Genomic DNA, 19,987 nt, shown 5'->3' with positions numbered 1-19,987 from the left:
TGCTGCTGCAGCTGGGGGTCCGTGCTGCATATACAGGGTCTGCAACTAGTTGTTGGCTCTGTGTATCTTTCACTGTTTAATGAAAGTGTGTCTGGGAGGGGCCCTTTAAGGGAGCGGCTTGCTGTTGAGTCCGCCCCGTGACCCTGTCTGCAGCTGTGCCTGGCTCCCTTATTTCGATGTGTGCTACTTTGCCGTGTAGACGTTCCCTCGTTGTGCCTATTTCGATGTTGGGCTGAGCAACGTCGAAGTTGAACATCGACGTTGCCAGCCCTGGAGGACGTGTAGATGTTATTCATCGAAATAGTCTATTTCGATGTCGCAACATCGAAATAAGCTATTTCGAAGTTGGGTGCACGTGTAGACGTAGCCTAGGTGGGGATATTTTAAATCCCATGCAAGCAAGATACATGTCACAGCATTACACTCTTTACTAAGTCCTTAATTTTGAAATTCTCTTGTTCTTTTCTTACCAATAGTGATTTGATATTTACAAATCTTTACAGTATAACAATATGTTTATTGTCTTTTTTACAAAATAAATCCAAAAAGATTTCACTATATTGAGTAATACCACAGAGTAAGAATAACAAGGGGCTAGGAAAGGAACTGTATAGGCTGTCAGAAGAGATTTTGAAAGTCTAGTATTTTAAGATGTAGCTCTATAAGTGCTTAGTAAAGTTTTAAAGTGGGAAAAAAAAAAAACAAGAGAGAGGAGTTATAAAGGGAAACCATGTAGAAGAAGAACAGATTCCAGAAGAACCCTCTCAATGTTTATAATATCAACAGCTACGTGTTATAAAAACTAGAGTAAATGTAATGAATCAGATAAATAAAAGAGGGTTGTATGTGTTGTGCATGAATATTAATATATTATTTTAACCTGTTATTTGATTCTGTGAATGAAATAGGGCAGGCTTACGAGGAGGTTGAAGTTTGTATTTAAGGAGCTAACCATCTGTAATTTTTAAAAATATTCTTTGCTCTCCTAGCACAGACTTTACTGGCAATACATCTTCTGAAAATCTTGGCACAAATATTTCCCTCTCAATACCATATGCCTAAAAAAAAATCAGAAGAACTTTCTGAGTGATGAAAATATTCACTTCAGGATTAATCCTTAAAAGGTCATATACAACAGACAGTTGCAGAGGAGAAAGGGACCTCTACATGAACATAACTGCATTTCCTTACTTTCCTGCTGTATTCAAATACAACTGCATTTCCTTAGCTTCCTACTGTCTTGAAACTCATATTTCTACCAAGTAGCTCCTAGACTTATTTCAGACAATCACTGTTAAAAGAATGACAGGAAACAAAATATGTAAAACCAAGCTCAACATCTATAGCTCAAAATCTGTTTCAAGGCTCATTGTTTGGCAAGCATACTTTGCTAGTATTCATAAATTGAGGATATAGGGCTACATACGGTAAGAACAACAACAACAAAACCAACCAACCAAAAACCCAAAGGCTGAGGTAGGAATTGTCCTTCCAACCAAGGGCCTTCTTGAAGAGTAATTGTGACTCCAGGTTTGTAGGAGGGATTTCAGCCCTGAACCTACAAACACATTCACATGGGCTTAACTTTAAGCCAGAGCTGCTGAATGTACCAGATTTGCTCAGGTATTCCTCATTTCATTTACCTTAAGCTGCCTCACCTATTGTATGCGAAATAAGGGAGAGCTCCACAGACATGTATGAAAAAGACAGACAGACTCTCAGAGTACTAAGCTAGAAGTCAGGGTATTAAGTTTTGGCTTCACCTCAGCCACATCTACACACCAGTGCTCTTTTGAAAGAAAATCTTCCCTACACAAAAAAGCAGATCAAAAGAGCAATGTGTCCACACAGCCCCTGCTCTTTTGAAAGAATGGGCCAGGGAACTAAAAATCTGGCACCACGAGAACCGCTCTTTTGAACAGAGGGCCCCCGCAGCACCTACACATGCTTTTTCCCAAAAGAATCTTTTAGAAAAAGACACTCTTCTTCTTTTGGGAGAGGAAGAGGGCCTCAGGGAGAAGTGCTGTGTTCTTTCAAAAGGAGTTTGAAAGAGAGCATTTCGTGTGTGGACGCTCTGCTTGTTCTTTTGGAAGAGGGACTGATTTTCCAAAAGGACTTGCTAATGTAGACGTGGCCGTCTACTGTCTGCTGTTTATATTTTTATGCACTTTAGAGTCCTAATTTTTGGACAAGCCCTTATCTTTTTACTCCAGAAGGCAGTCAGCTATAATTCCCCATTTTACAAGTCAATTAAGAAGTTCTACAAGCCATTTCAGGAAACTCAGGTTTGTATTATGATAGATATTTATGTATCTATTATGCATTCTAGTGCATTGATTTACAGAGTGAATGCGTAAAGTCTATGGGCTTATTTATCCTCTTTGCAAAACACTGTTCTGAACACTAGAACATGCACCTCTATGGCTATGTCTACACTACAAAAATAACTTCGAAGTTGCTTACTTCAAAGTACAACTTCAAAGTAAGCAACTTTGAAATAGAGCATCTACACACACCCTACTTCGAAAATTAACTTCAAAGTAAGGCACTACTCCATTCCTGGGAATGGAGTAAGGACTTCGAAGTTGGGCTCCCTACAAAGGGTAAAAAGTCACTCCTTTAGCTCAAATGGTCTGTGCCTGGAATCAGAAGATGCCTGGTTCAAACACATCATATTATTCTTTTTTTATTTGATTCACACAGCAGGAAGCCATCCTTACAGGGGTGTATAATGCCCCACATTTGGCCTAATACACAGCAAAACATTATTGTTCCACATTTTAATCAGTTGTTATGCATTTTTATTTTATTTTTTTTGTCACAGTGGAAACATAGAAGGAGGAGAGGTGTGTGTTAAGCACTTGAAAAGACTCACTGAAGTGAGCAAAAAGAAGAAAACAACATGTAGTTTTGAAAAGACTCTATCCACGATCTGCCAAACTTCGAAAAGAATCTTTTCCAGATTCATGAGACCCACTGAATTCAAGACTACATTTTTGAGAGGTTTTGGTAAAGTTTATTGTGAATATGTAATAATAATAATATGTAATAATAGTCTTTATATAACCAAGTTAGGCTCCTAATTGTCTAGGACTGGGACATAACACATATGCTTGCTGAACTAGCTCTTATTAATACAACTAGGCATTATTTACCATTGCATTTGCAATCCATACCAGGATACCATTGGATTTTGTCCTTTTCTAGTGCCTGTTACACATAAGAGGCTAGGTGCTTACTGCACAGTCAGTGCCTGTGCTTTATCCCTGAAGGTTACAGGTTCAAACTTTTCTGATGACCTGAGTGGTGGAGAAGGGGGCACCATGTTTTACCCCAGTGAAACTCCATTGAACTTAGCGATACACTGGCATAAAATTGCAGGAATGCAGTAGTGAGGAAGACATCTAGATTTTTTGTGCAAATTACTAGCATTGACAAGTGCGATTTCCTCCTCTAATCTTCCTTCATCTTTGCTTTTGTCCCCTTCACCCAGTCTTCTCAGCTACATAATACTCAAGCCTATTATGTCATCCAGAGGCAGTCCAACAAATTAAAAAAAAAGAGGTCTATGAGATGCCCTGGATTGAGCACAATGGATGCATATGCTCTTATGCCCTGATCCAACATTTAGGACAGGTCTCCACTACAAAAGAAATTCAACCTAAAATATGTAAGTCTGGCTCTGAGAATTGAGTAGCTGGAGTCAAATATCTTATGCCGAATCTCTGGCATGGCCCCACAGCTCAAGGTCAATGGGAGAAACTCTCCTATCAACTTCCCTTAGTCCTCATGACATCAAGGTGTCATGTGGCCAATGGGAGCACCTTCAGAATTCGATTTAACACGATTCTACTAGGCGTGTTAAATCAAACCCCAGAAGATTGACTACAGCAGCACTGATTTTCTGCTTAGTGTAGACAAGCCCTTAAGCTCAAACTAACTTTAAGTATTCAATTACTTCAATGTAAGTCAATGGAAAGACTCACATGTTTAAAGATAAACATGTGGTTAAGTCTTTGCTGGATAGGGGCCTAAAAGTATAAAGCTACGTGCTAATTCCCTCACCTACTGCTCCTCTGTAAATTCACTGCTCTTTTTTGTGGTATATCTCTTCACTTCATGAGTGCATGAAACAAAAAGATCCACTGCTGGAGCCAGGAAACCCAAACTGGCATAACTAGTCTAACAGCTGCTGGTGAACAGGCTACCAAGAGGGCGATTAACCATGAGTTACAAATGATTATACCTGACTCTGGGGCACCTGATTTTTTTTTGTTTAATGTCTGTAGAAATTGTAAATTTAATCCAACTCCCTCACAACTCCTTTTTCCTCTCTGAATGATCCTCAGTCCAAGTCAATGTGTAATTTTGGTTATTTTCCTGTCTCTTTTTAAAAACGGATTGCTTTTCTTTAGCAAAAGATTCATTGCCTTCCAAGTCACTGTTTGCAAGAAGGAAAGGAGCTCCCTCTAGCCACCAACTTTCATAACAGCATGGATACTCTACTGTACCATAGAGCTCTTTTCCTTAAATGTGGGTTTATGTTTATGTAGCAGTAAAACTGTAATTTGACCATCACTGACAAGTCTGCAGCATAGTTATTAAGCTTCTAAATTATTATCTTGAGTTTTTAATGGGAAGGAAAAACAAATGTTTCTGAGGGCAGAGAGAATGCCAGCCTGACAAAAAATATCAGCCACATTAATAAACTGAAAATATTCAGAATAACTTTGGATGAAACCCTGATTCAGAAACATTTTTTATTTCGTTTTTGGGGAAAATGTCAACAGGCAAAAATAGATCTGGGGAAAGCATCCTGAGATCAGGAAAAAAAATTAACTTCTAAGAAAATTCAAAGGATCATTTTCATTTCAGATCACTAAACAAAGCTAGGAAGAGAAAATATTTAGATTTCATGTTTTATTTGTTTTATGTGTGTCATGGAGTATTAACTTTCAGTATTTAGTCTTGCTTAAGGTCACTGTCCTTTGCCTGATATAGTAACCACTATACTTTCTAATACCGGTAGTAAGTCAACGTCGAATACTACAGAGTAGACTCAGAGAGCAGATCAACATTCCAAGTAAAATGATTCCAAAGTATATATTAGGTCTGCCAAACCAGTAGGACTGTAAAATAATCTCTATCAAGTGGTTGAAGCAGACATGGTGTAGACACCTCACAAACAAACCAGCAACCATCCTTCAGCACCACTTTGCTGAAAATTTTTCCCATAAACCACCCTCAGAGGATACAAGGAAACTAGGGTGGAGTAAGTGATATTGAGATGGAAGTGTGGGAGGTAGAGCAGAAAAAAATCAGAATAATGTAATATTGAGGCAATAATAAGAAATAAAAATCCCAGAGTGATATAAAAGATGGAAGAAAGTGAAGGATGATAAATGACATTATAATTGCCTCAGACGGGATCAGAGGGGAAAATAAAAACGTTTGGTGTAATAAGGACAGCAAAATGCAAGACAAATCAAATGTGACATTAATTGTAGGCTTGCATAGTACTTTGGTAACTATGGAAAGATACTGAGCTGTGGGTTGCATATGACTTTCAGTATTTGGTGTTTTTGAAGCGTAAACTTCTTTTATTGTATCATATGATCAAACCAAGTAAATTAATGTGAGAAAGGGGAGCTAAAATCTCAGTACAGTGGAAAATGCGCATAAGTATTTGTCATCACAAGCACTTAGTCCATTTTCCACAGGATCTAGGCTTTCCTTAATACAAACCCAAGACCAGCTTTAATCTCTGTTTGGGACACCACAGAGATCGTGCTGAGTATAGCGGGCAGGCACTGAATCAGTATATCCCCCCTGCTGTTCTAGCCAGACACTCTTTCCAGCCAATGATGACCACATTTGGGGGCTCTGTTGGCTGTTGGAGAGCTAGAACTGGTCAACATTTATTTATTCATTCATTCAAGAATAGCTTTCCAACTAAAATAAAAAATCATAGGAAATAGTGAAGAGCAATATTATGAAAGGGTGTTAAAGGGGTAATGCTCCTCTCAGAGTCAAGTCACTTCTCCTATCAGTGAATCATAAAACTATAGGGTTAGGAGAGACTGCAAGGGTCATCTAATCCACCCTGTCCTGCCAATATGCAGGATTTGTTTGTGTCTAAACAATCCCAGATAGACAGCTGTCCAATCTATTGTTGGAACTCCTACTGAAGGAGCTGCCATGACTTCCCTAAGCAGTTTGTTTCACTATTCTGATTTTCTTATAATTAGGAAGTTTTGTCTGAGATTTAAGCTAAATCTGCTATGCTGTAGTTTGAACCCACTGCCTCTTGTCCTGACTTTAGTGACAAGAGAGAACAACTGTTTTCCCTCTGTTTCACAGCAGCCTTTCGAGTATTTAAAGACGACTATCATGTCCCCTTAATCTCATTTCCAAACTAAGCATACCCAGTTTCCTCAACCTTTCCCTCTGATTATCTTTGTCACTTGTCTCTGGATCCTTTCCAGTTTTGCTACATCCCATTTCGATATTGGTGACCAAAACTGGACACAGTATTCAACTGAGGACTAACTAGCACCATGTAGAGCATTATTATTACCTTCCATGAGTTGTAGGCTATGCCTCAGTAATGCAACTTAAAATTGCACTTATCCCCTATTGTGCATATGTGCATTTGGATTGTCTTCCTTAAGGACAGCACCTTAAAATTGTCTTTGTGAACTTCATTTTGTTGTCTAAAACCAGTTCTCCATTTTATCAAGATCTCTTTGAATTTTAGCTCTATTCTCCAAAGTGTTTGGAATCATCCCTAGCTTTGAGTCACTTGCAAATTTGAGCAGTATGTTCTTTATTCCTTTGTCTATGTCATTAATAAGGATGTTAAACAACACTGTCCCCAGAACAGATTCTTTTTAAAACCCCAGTTGAGACCTGCTTCCTATCTGTGGTTGTTTAACTAATATGTTGCCACTTAATGGGAGTTCTGCTGAGCTTGCATTTCCCCTGCTTATTTATCAGAATGTCATATAGAATTATGCCAAAAAGCCTTGCTAAAACCCATGCATATGATGTCTACCACACTCCCTGATCCACAGAACCAGTTACCTGGTCAAAGAAGGCAATAAAGGTCACGTGGCATTTGTCCTTATTAAATCCATGCTGATTGCTTGTGATCAGCCCTGCATTCTTCAGGTATTTGCAAACTGAGGGTTCTACATATTGCTCTTGTAATTCCAAAGTATAGAAATCAGACTGACTGATCTATAATTCTCAACCTCCTCCTTTTTCCCCTTTTAAAGATGGGCACTATGTTAGCCCTACTCCATTCTTCAGGGATCTTACCTGTCACCTTGAATTTGCAAATATTATTGCCAGTGGTTCTTTGAATTTTTTTCAGGTAATTCCTTCAGCACCCTGGGATAAATAGCATCAGGCCCCACTAACCTGAATTGCTTTAACTTAGTCAGAGGATCTCTGATATGTTCTTTACTTATTCTAATCTGCATCCATTCCCCTGTATTGTCTATGATAATGTTGCTAGTCAGCTGGTCACATATTATTTTGAGTGTGAAGACAGAAACAAATGGGGTACTGAGCAATTAACAGCCTGCCTTCTCTACTGAGAACCAGACCCACACCATCCCTGATCTTTCTTTTTATTTGGTGTATTTACAAACCCCTTCTTAACCTCTCTAATGTTTCTTGTGAGCTATAGCTCGTTCTTTGCCTTAGCTGTACCTAATTTTTTGTTCTTCCACACTCATTCTATTCCCAGGTACATTTCCTTGGTGACATGCCTCTTCTTCTATTTCCCATATGTAGCCTTTTGGTTTTTAGATAGCTAAAAAAGCTCATTGTGCAACCACGTTGGCTTCTTGTGGATCTTCTTAGATTTCCTCTGCATAGGAATAGCTTGAGGTTGAGCCACTACTATTAGCTCTTTCGGGAACTGCACTCCTTTTCTTCCTATCTGATCTTTCCATGGGGCCTTGCCTACTATTTCTCTCAGTCAGTTCAGCCGTGTCTAAGGCTACATTTATACTCACTGTGGAATATTGACTGCTTAGGTTTGATCTTCTGGGATGCTGTTTCAGACATGCACAAAATCATGCATTCTGGGGTCAATGTCAATCCCGAAACTCTTCACGAGGATTAAGGAAAGTCGATGGGAGGAGAACTCCTGTCGACCTTTGGCCACAAAGATATCTGCAGAAGCTGACGGCTGAAAAGTTGTACCAAAAGGTGTACCAAAAATGGCGTAGTAACTGTCGACCTTTTGGTTAGTGTAGACATAGCCTAAGATGGAATGTGGTGGCAACCGTTTAAAAGTGCAAAGTAATATTGCATGACAGATTGTGATAGAGAAAAGTAACATATTCTTTTGAACCACAAGAAAATTTTAGAAAAGAAGAAAGTTCTTACTAAAGCTAGATGCCTACTGCTAATATCTGCTTGATTTTAATTACATTATCTTTGGTAGAGGCCACACTAGCTGTATTTACTTTCTTCACAAATTTGTGCAATTGGAATTCACTTCTTCTGGATGTTTGTGGCAGTAAACCTGGAGAACTAAGCATGAATATTCTTATATACTAAACTGTACCTTTGCCTCAGAAGTGCTTAACGCTTTCATCATCTAAGAGACCATAAACAATACCAGGTGACCAATCTGACCAATCACTATGAACAGTGCCACTTAAGGGGGAAACAACAAATACTTGCAAAGAAAAATCTGTGATCAATTAATGTTGTTCACATTATTTGAAATTATTCTGTTTTTGTAAATTCTAATATGTATGTAGAAATCATGATCTGGTTATGGACAACCCACCAGCAGGAAAAATGAGCTATTCATCTGATAAATTATCAATGCAAATTATATGCACAATACTGTTAATTAACCCCATTTTTATCAGGGTCTGATTCTGGGGTTAATAGCCATAATTGTGAAAAAAACCTACCGTGAATTTTGTTGGTCAAACCTTTAGCTGATTAATATCTGCATAACTCCACAACTTCAGCAGTGCTTTGTCAATTTACACGAGCTGATAATCTATTTTTGTTTAGGTGAAGACCACAAATAGGACTTGGATTTACATCTAATCTAATATGAAATGCAGCACAGTGCCTTGTACTACCCCCCACAACACACACACACACACGCACGCACACACAAAGGCTGTGGCCACAGTTGGCCAAAACTTCAAAATGGCCACACAAGTGGCCATTGCGAAGATTACTAATGAGGCACTGAATTGAATATTCAGTGTCTCATTATCATTAGGACATTTCTGGCCTCAGTGCTTCGAAAGCAACGCTTTCGAACGCTCGCGGCTTGCCGTGGCTACATGGGGATCCTTTTTGAAAGGACCCCAAACACTTCGAAATCCCCTTATTCCTCTCAGTGGAGGGGAATAAGCAGATTTTGAAATGTACGGGGTCCTTTCGAAAAGGACCCCAGTGTAGCCGCACTGAGCCACGAATGTTCGAAAGCAGCGCTTTCGAAGAGCCAAAGTCGGAACAGTCCTAATGCTAATGAGATGCTGAATATTCAGCTCAGTGCCTCATTAGTAATCTTCAAAATGGCCATTTGTATGGCCATTTCAAAGTTTTGGCCAAGTGTGGCCACAGCCAACCTATCTAGTGTAATCCAAACTGATGGAAATTTTGGTTATATTCATATGAAAAAAAAAATCCCACTTTCAGTGTAAGAAAGTAAGTGTATAGAATGTGGTGCTTTCTTTCTGCCAGTACTTGCTGGTACTATGGACACCTCAGCAGTCCCAGCTATGGGACTGGCTGGAGGAAGTGTGGGGAGCTGGCTGAGTACTGGATCCCCCTTTTTTTTTGACAAAAAGGGCAATGGTAGAATATAAAAACTTTATTAATTGGTATATAAATGTGAATATGCATCCATAAAAACAGTAACATATTTCAACATTTTTAATGAGATGGAGGAGCCTGAGACCCAGCAGATGATCATGCTGTACCTCTCTGACAGGGTCTGCACCCCAATTTGCTCACCCCTGCAATAATCAATCAGTATTAAATAAATCAACAACCATACCCTGCCATACCCTGAGTTTTCTTTGTAGAACCTTTCTCATTCCCTATGATAACCGGATGCCAGACTACTCAGCTTGTGATGTCCAATAGGATCAGATCAGAAGACAAGAGACATGATTACAACCAAGACAGCGGAATCCAATGTGGAATGGGTAATGATTTGAGAAAACATTTGGTTAACCTGTCTGAAGAAGGCAACTTTTCTACAATTGTTATTTGATTTAAAATATATATATGGTGAATTTTGTTGTAAGCACTTCCATAAAAATGCATGTGAAAGAAGTTTCAGATGAAGTCTGCTTAAGTTTGGGTTAAGAGACAGGGAATGCCCACATAAAATGGAAAATATGGCAAAGAATTAAAATTAAAAAAATAGAATAAGTCCAAGCTCTGTTGACAAATAGTTTCCATAAATATTATTCTTATCACAATAAAGAGACTGGAACACCTTAAGCTCTCATTAAACACTTAGTCAACTTCTGTAATTTTGAAATGTAATTAAGATTAGGCCTTGTTTTGTGTTAAGCTTTGGATGTTCTTATATCCTTGTTTTGAAGACAAAACAGAAGCAAGCCCTTTGAAGACTACCACAGGGCTGGTCTCACTGCTGGAACGCTTAAATATTATTATTACCTTTACCACTAAAATTGAATAAGACTACTGGTCTAGTTCACGCAAGACGGTTCCAGTGTTCTTTATTTTATGAAGCAGAATACAAGCGATACCTTCAGATGGGAAGAAGGTCACTGCAGATTTCAATAACTACCTCCTTCTTTCAAGTGAAAAGTTCAAAGCTTTGCAGGTCTGGAAAGCTTAATAGAGAATGGAGAGTTAACCAGATTCAATTAAGACACATCTTAACCTGTGGCTTGTCAAACAAGAAAATACTCACGTGCCCTGCAGAAAATTGATAACTTAACCATGGAAAAGAAAACTAGAGAGTCTGCAGATAAAGATTTTACTATGTGCTGAGTCTGGAATGCGGCAGGAAAATAACAGCGCACTGCCCTCTTTGTAGAATACCTATGACAGAAGGCATCCAACAGAGGAGGAAATTTAATCAGAATCTAAGATTTTACCCACAGAAATTTTAGGGGTAGACTCCATCTTAGAATGGTTTGCAATGAGCTGTTTTGCAAAGAAAATCTTTTTATATGTGGATTTTCTTTTTGTTTTTCTAGATATATCAAATCTAGTGACTAGCTACATCTTAATTTCTAATGGTAGGCTGCAGTGTTTTGGCTGCCTTTACTGAAGTAAATGGAGCTCCGATTGTTGAAGTTACAGTAACGTGCTATAAATCTGGGCAACAGCCGCGGAGATAGAAGGACAGTCTTCAGATTGGTACATGGAACAATGCTAGGAGCCACTATGTAGAGCCACTTCTTTGGAAGAGAATAGCTATTGTCACAGCTGCAAGAGCAGGGCGAGCCAAGCCTCACCCCCAACAGCTCAATCCTCCCAGAACCCAGCCCTGTCCCTCCCACCAGATTCACTCACCACGAGTCTCTGCCCCACCCCTCAATGCCTCCCGCACTCTCTTTTATTCTCTCTACTAACCAGCCTGAAGCCCTTAGGTGGTGGGTCCTTCCTGCTTCCCAGACCCAATAGGTATCCAGCACCCAGAGGAGCCTCAGATGCAGTTTTGGTAGCTGACAGGTGACAGCTAAGCTGCTACACGTGGCTCAGTGCAGAGCAGGGCCTGGGTGCTGGCACACTCCTTCCCATCCACGTTTTAAAGGATGGCAGGGGGAAAATGGTCTTTCAGCTGCTGAAGCTCCTGTAATATTGGAGGAGGAAGTGTCAGGAGGCACAAAATAGTGGAGGAATTAAAACTTAAATATCCTTCAGAGAGTTCAGATGTTTCTTTTGTTAAAAAGGGGGAGGCTAGGCACCGGTGGGCGCTGTACAATGAATAGCCTTATACAGCGGCACTGACAGCCATCGTGGGCCCTGGTGCAAGATGGGAGGAGTGCCCAGTTCCACATCCCAGAAGGGGGTGGGCCAAGAGCAGGAGGGAAGGGCCAAGAGGAGTCAGCTCTCAGAACTGCCTGGACCACTCCCTCATAGCAGTGCACTGCCAGGCAGCTCCGCTATGGCTTTTCAAAGGGGCTCAGAGTTCTGCGCCCCTTTGAAATGCCAGACCTTGGGGCAACTGACCTCATTCCCTGCCCCCCGGCCCCAACCCAAACACACACACCGCTGTCAACAGGCCGGGCCTTATACCACATTTTACTTCATTCCTACTGGCCAGTTCATCTTGCCAGAGGTCAGATCATGACAGTGGGGTACAGGAGCATGAACGCATCTTGTTTGCGTTAGCAGAGATTAAAAATCACAACCAATGTCCTCATCTCTTATTTTGTAACTGAAAATCAATAATTGCCTTCCTTTCCTTGCTTTTGAGCGTTTTACATTTCCAAGTTATCCTGTTGAAGGTTTTAATTTATTTTTCTTGCAAAATTGCTATTGATTACATTTTAACCTAATCTTAATAATACTATGGCTAGAAATTGCTGCAAAGCTTCAGGATTGATAGATTTGTTTAGAGTAATCATTGATAACTGATTTGAGTTGCTGATTTGAGCTATTCATCTACCTAAAATAACATATAGTCTTTAACAGTGAGGGGAACAGCCAGTCTTCACAATATTAAAATCATATTTGTATCTCATCTTTTAACATTACTTTTAAAATCATTTATAAAATCCTTGAAGGACAAGAATAGAAATCACTTCTAAATAGTGTACAATCACTTGCACATTGCTTTTACCTCACACATTTATCCTGCAAGGCTAAACAGTGACTTCCTAACCATGTGAGAGAGATTATATGTTTTCTGTAAAATGCAAGGACCACATCCTCACTTGTATAAGGTAGTATAACCCTACTGACATCAATGTAGTGGTGCCACCTGCAGAGGATCTAGCCACAATATCATAATGCATATCTATATTTATATATAAATGGTCATAGATTAACTTACATCTAATGACTCGAAGCCTTCAAAATGTGGCTTAACTCAACTTTGGGCTGATTTGTATTCTGCTCTGTATGCTAATTAGTGCAAAGCTATTTCCATGTGCTCATAAGTGGTCAGGTACTTTTAAGTAACTGCCAAGGCTTCTGGCACTACTATCATAAAAATAAATGATTAAGAAAAAGAGATAAGAAATTATATGGAAACATTTATTTTAATGCAGTCAGGCATGAGAAAGTGGATACATAGCAAAAGAAGGGAGAATGGACAAAAAAAGCTTACAAGAAATAAATGTATTTTGAGGGAGGGTTTGAAGGAGAAGATGTTTGACAAGAGCAGAGAAAAAGGAGAATTATGACCCATGTTATTGTTCAAAAACAGCCTTTACACATTTAAGCAGGGTATTGGGCAGTTAAAAGAAAATAAACATAAAACAAGCTCCTCCTGACCATCATGAGATCTATGGCATGAGGTCTTCCTTGCTGATGGCCAGCTTAGACAGCTCCATCTTTGCCTTTATCATGGCTTCTATAGCCTTGTTACCTTCCTAGAAGCCATTTAGGAGTTTTCATTGACTCCAATGAGGCCAAGATCTCATGCCAGAATTCCAAGCTGTGGCGGAGCCAGAAGAACACATTCTTATACCTAACCCAGTCACGAGCTCTGGAACATGAAGATAAGCTACACCTTTTGATTCTTATGTTGGTATCAGAGGGCCAGATCCTGACATCTTTACTCTGGTAAAAGTTGACTGAGGAAAACCTGAGCATTGGCTTCGGGCTGTGGCCTCCAGTATGAATACATTCCTGTTACCGTGTTTGCGGTGTATAACAGCTAGTAAGTACTGTATGCTTATGTCAGAACGCTGAAACTAGAACTTTTCTGAACAAAGAAAAAAAGTGTTGTATTCTACAGAATGTGCTTGCCCTCAAAAACCATTTTCTTTAGCTCAGAGGGTAGTTTCCCAGCTGTTTATACTTTTAAAGAAAAATTATGGTGGAATATTTCCCCTTATGAGAACCAGAGTTACTCATTCGGAGCAATCAAAGCACTCTGTTCTTTTTTTCTTTTTCCGCTGACATGGCCTTGTGTTCAGGTTAGTGTATTAAATTCCTTTGGTGCTAACTCAACATTTGAGGTGAGAGGTGTCATTTCCAGCTCACGCTAGAGGTGATCAAACTAGCGTTCTAAAAATAGGAGGGTTGCACAGGCAGCAGCTCAGGACAACTGCCAAAATACGTGCTTGCACTGATGGGTGAGGACTCAGGCAGCTGAACTGCACCATGACCTGTGCTCTGCCAAGTACGTTTCTACTGCTAGCATACTAGCTGAGCCAGGGCTAACACAGGTATGCCTAAAGAAGGTAGGAATCAGCCCTCCCAGCTCAAATGTAGATGGACCCTCTGTTTCACCTACTTCTAGTTCTTCTATTCTATCAGGACCTGGATTATAGCCTATAATAATGATTTTAAGATGATTGCCCTAGTTCAGGAAAGCGCTGAAGCATGTATTTATCTTGAAGCACATTTGTAAGTGCTGTCCTAAATCAGAGGTTTCCGACAAAAAATTGGATAAAATCTCAATAGCCTACTGGTTTGTAGATTAAAGACTTGGATATGATTTCCACATCCCTCAAGTTTCATTTATCCGCAGGCTGTTAGTATCTTGGTAAAGCAGTTCCATCTCTTCCACAGCTTTTATTCTTGCATTATACAATAGGTGGAGTTGGTGTTTGTCTTTTCTTGGTCTCCCTACTCATTTTATGCCATCTTGCTTTTCTTTTTCTGTGTAATCTGTTTTTATCTTAATATTTTACTCCTTGTGGTATTTATGACATGTCAGAATTCTTTCCACACAATCAGATATCAGTTAGGGTATCTCTTTAGCCTGAGCTGCTCTTTGCACATGTATGTTGGTAAATCACTAAAGTTTTGGCTCTCTGAGCAGTGTCTGATGGAGGGATTCTTTTGGTCAGTTCCTTTCGAAGGTTCTTCAGGCCATAACAGACATGGTTTCATTCTTAACATGTGCCTCAGACAATTCCATCTTCTTTTTCTTGATAACTTTAGAGATACAAGATAGCTGAAAGCCCCATCTATGAAATGCTTGTTTACTGTGGGCTAGACTGTGTTACCCTTACCCACACAGAATGGTACTTTAGAATGTGGTCGTCTGATTCACTTAAACCATACTGTTTGAAGATTTAGATCCTGTTGAACAGGTATAAAAGTGTCAGATGCTTCACTATAGCTGGTTTCCATTTGCCACTTTAACTTTACACACAATAAAATTGCCTAAAGCTGGCGCTCCAGAGTTTTGGAAATCTAATAACTCTTATTGTTTTATCTGTTTCCTTTTAGCTGATCACTAATTTATCCTGATGTTCTATACAGTTTGGTACTAGTACTTTTCAGGAAAAAAAGTCATTTGGATTAAAGTAATCTGATCATCATAATTTTAACCTGTGAACTATATCCCCTGATAAACGTGTTTCTAGGTTCATTAGTGAATGTTTGAAAATGTAGAGCACTATATAAGGGCTTATTATTCTAGTGTATTCTGTTCTGAGATACAGAACTATCCATCACCCCTCGAGGTCTCATATTCTTCTGGAATGTTAGCAGTTTGTACCATTCTTTGCCTACCCCACAGGGCACAGGAACTTTGAGAGGCCGGGAAAAGTGGCCTAAGAGGTTATACACAAGATGACTGGTGCCCCTTCACACTGAGAGGACACCAGCTAAAAGGGAGGACATGTGACCTCCCCACATGATTCCTCCTTGTCCTTCCCTCAGCCCAGGGCCTCTGTGCTCTCCTTGTTGCCTTCTGACTCCACATTACCTGGGGGCGTGGGGCTCGGCTCTGTCCCCACACGATAGCTGCTGCCTCTGGCAGATTTATCTTCTCTTCCTAAAAGCCTGGCTCCAGAGCCGCTCCTACATGCTTCCTGATACAGCACAGTAGCTACCTGGGAGAGCGCCTCCCTGAAACAGCATAGGGTCGCATCCTGCCCTGGCTTGGGTTCTGGGACAGAGGCTGAGCACATCAGATCCCACCCCACCCCACTACCACCACCACCTTTGCATGCTGAGCGTGCAGCAGTAGCTGGCTGAGAGAGAGCCTGGCTGGCCAGGAGAGAGCCGTTGCCTACTCCCTGCCCACTCTCAACTTCTGTGGACAAGTTGACTCTGAGCATGCAAGGGGCACCCTTCCTGCTGTCATTAAAGGAAGAGTGGAACCAGTGCAGGAGTGGGTCTTGGATGGAGGAGCAGAAGTTAGGCTACTGCAGAGAATACACCATATTTCCATACCATGCAAGTGGGGGTGTGATAGAGTCTAGGGCTGTTCCCAACACTACTATTAGCAACAGCCAAAGATTTCATCTCCACTGCTACTCTACAAACCAAACAGGGGGATACTTCCTTCTCCCAAGCCCTAGATGAAGATCACCAGTGACTAGTTAAGTTATTCAGACTAGGAATTTCACTTGGATAAATACCTTACAGAAAACTGAATTCAAGCATTTCCAGCCTGCATCAAAAGCCCCAGGGATCTGGAATGGTGAGGCACACAACTCAGCACCAATGGGAGCAGGGTTTTGGAAAGTTCACTCTGCTCTCTGAAGCAGACACCAAGGAGTTAGCCTTAATTCAGCCCTTCAGTCATTCCCCTTATGTCTGTATTCCCCAGCCCCACTGTGCCATGCCCTTGTTCTGCCTTCACAGGGTCAGAGTCTGGTCCAAAATGTGTCAAATGAAGGCTCGAATGAAGAGTCCAGGCACAGAAGATTTGCAAACAAGAACAATACAAGAGTGATGAGGATCCTCACAGGCATAATCTGGTATTACTTACAGACAAAAATCTTCTGTACAGGTTGCAACTCCCTGATCCAGCATGGTTGGAACCTGACAAATCCTGAACAACAGAATTTGCTGTATCAGGGGAGGTCTAGGCCTTATGCCCCAGGCAGCCCCAGCCTCATGCTTCCCTGGGACTTCGAGCTCTCTGGGCTGCCATGGGGTTCCAACCTCCAGCCCTGCACTATGGTGGGGCCTCTGGCAGAGGCTCTGGCTCCCACCCCATGCAGTAGCAAGGCCAGCGCGCTAGTAGCTGCCAGCTACTGTGCTGACCCCGGTCCCTGACCTGCAGATGGTGGTCTGGCCAAAGCCCCAGGACTCTCTGGTCCTGCAACATTGCCAGACAAGAAAGTACTGGATCTACGAAGTTCATCCTGTACCACAATTTTTAAATACTGCACTAAATTCTTGCCTGGCATATAACTGCACTGTTTTCAGCAGATTTTACACCAGAAATTTATGTGACCCATTCAGTTTAATGTAGAAATTGGCTGCTGGATTCTAATTCCATGTTTGACACGAGTAATAGTGTTTATAAATTCAAGAATGTAGCTGTTAGGACAAAGACTGTTCAAGATAAGAGATCGTATTTCACAGTATGGCAACAGGGTGAAGAGGCACTTGACATAAGCCATTCTCCTTTTCATAATACTGCTCATTGGCGCATCTATCATGTATTACTTAGAATAGTAACAGAAAGAAAGCCGTATTACTTAGAGAGGCTTAACTTTTTCTTTCCATTCCTGCCTCTCCTAGTTTTGTTCTCCACAGATATTGTACTTTTTTTCAACTTCTTCTCACTAATATTTTATTTATATTATGTGTTTTGTTTTTATGGGGGAAAATGAACACTGTGAACACTTTCAGACCTGAAATCTAGAGTGTGCATATGATTGAACCGTGCTCATTTAGTGTAACGGATACGATGTTGCAAGAAATGCAGCCTATATGTTGGAATTAACAGTACTGCACTGAAGAAGGGGAAATGAGAGTGTTATCATAAACATGTACACACAAGTTTAGGATAATATACTGAGAAGGGTTTGTAAAGCTGATAGATCTTGACACAAATGAAGAGAGGTGGTTATGGAAGAACCTGGTCCATTCACAAGGGAATAGCATGAAAGGCACATGTGAATCTCTGCTTGGGGTTAAATATCCTCTGTTGCTTGTGCATATGCTTAGAACATTTGTGGTACCCAGATGGTAGATTTTTAAGCTTGGTTGAAAGTCCTGTAACTCTGTTTTCCCAGTACCGCAACATGGATCCAATCAGATCACAGATGAAATATTTTATTTGGCTCCAGTCTTCTCAGAGCCAATAAAAGTGTTGAAAAATCCTGGTGGAAATATAGGTTTTACTTTAGGAAAGCATGCTATTCACGAAGAGCACTTAAGCACATACACTGAAGTCAGTGGAACTTAAGCATGTGTTTAAGTTGTAAGCATGTGGGTATGTGCTTTTGCAATTCAGGATAACAGGGTAGAGGGGGAGGGGAGCTTTGCTTTGGAACAAACAGGACAAATTATAGACCCAGTAGTTTGGATAAATGAAAACTGAGGGACTTGGAAATCATCTACAAGTTTTTAATGTTGTAAAAGATGCAGAAAAGATTCAAACAATAGTATAAAGTAGTATACTTGTGATTAATTAATTGTGATGCTAAGAAAGGGAAAATTTAAAGCCAGTGTGAGCGAAGCTTCCTCATCCTGTTAAAATGTTGACCCTGCCATTCTGTGTAATGGTCTGCACAGTGCTACACTGCACTACAGGGATAGCAACTACTTTGGAAGCAACCAGGATGGATGGATACTCCCTGAAAGGCAATTGTATAAATCTAGATGGGTGGGACATTTAAAATCTGAACTGGACAAAGTACTAGAATACCTACTGTAGGAGCCTATCCTGCTGTGGGAGAGTGATAGACTAGTAAACCTAGCGCTGCTTTCATATTTCTAATTTCTATGATTCTGCCGTTCTCTTTACCACAGAGTAGTGAATCCCAAAGCACTTCCTGATACAGGCCCCATTGGAGCCTTAGTGCAGTTCATGGATTTTCTTAGGAAAACAAGCTAGTGTAGAACTGATGAAAACGAAAGCTTTGCACTGCAAGTCATTCTGAGCAGATAGACAAATAGTTTCTGAGTGAATTATACAGTTCCAGAGCCTTAGACCTGGAGCAGCAATGAGGCAGTCTGGACCAGATGACTAACAAGCATTTCAAACTAACCTTCCAGGTGGTAGATTTGACTTTGGTTTTGTTATTTATCAGAGGCTAATCCAGAAGAACAAAAACACAAGAGTGAAACAAGCCTCCCTTAACAAGGAGTTCCTTTCAGTGGGTTATTAATTATAGAACTAACCCTGAATCTTCTGGCCCTCTGCTGAGTTGCTCACAGTGAGAAGTACAAAGTGAGGGCCTGCTGCGTGGGTAAACTGATGACTCACTTTTAATATCAGGTTGAGCCAGGATTCGAATGCTGCCAAGTTAACTCTGCAGGGATCCCCACTTCAGCCCACTCACATTTCCTAATAACAGTTCTGTCGTTCAGCAAACTGTGCTTAAGCTAAGCACTTTGACTTGTAAACAGAGGCGGTCTATGAAATAATGTTCCACTGCAGTTAGCTGCATAATATTCTAAGGCAGGGGTCTGCAACCAAAATAGCGGGAAGAGCCATTTTTTCAAATTCAGTTACAAAATCAATACGTCAAGAGCCGCAATGCATGTGAATATGAGACAGTCCTTAATAAATAACAGCAAACTGAAATTTTTGTAACTCCTGTTTTAAGAACAGTGCACACGCTATGATTTGTAGCAGTGAGAAAGTTTAAGTTACTATCACCCCTGGATTGGAGAGCAAATGAGGACAAGGAAAACGCTGAGCTGAGGACAGTTTCTTAAGCAGAAAGGAGCAATGTTTGCATCAACCCTCCACATCCCCCATTCCCAGGCTCTACCCGCCTCAGCCTTCAACCCCACCCCATCCTCAAGCTTTACCCCTTGATCCCACAACACAGGCTTAACCCCACTCAGTCCCAACCCCCTACCCAATCCCCAGGGTTAACAGGTTTTAACCTCAAACCAGCCTCTGGCACTAACCCAT

This window comes from Carettochelys insculpta, chromosome 2 (genome assembly GCF_033958435.1).
Source record: "Carettochelys insculpta isolate YL-2023 chromosome 2, ASM3395843v1, whole genome shotgun sequence".
NCBI lineage: Eukaryota > Metazoa > Chordata > Testudines > Carettochelyidae > Carettochelys > Carettochelys insculpta.
Note: the sequence above shows the minus strand (reverse complement) of the source record.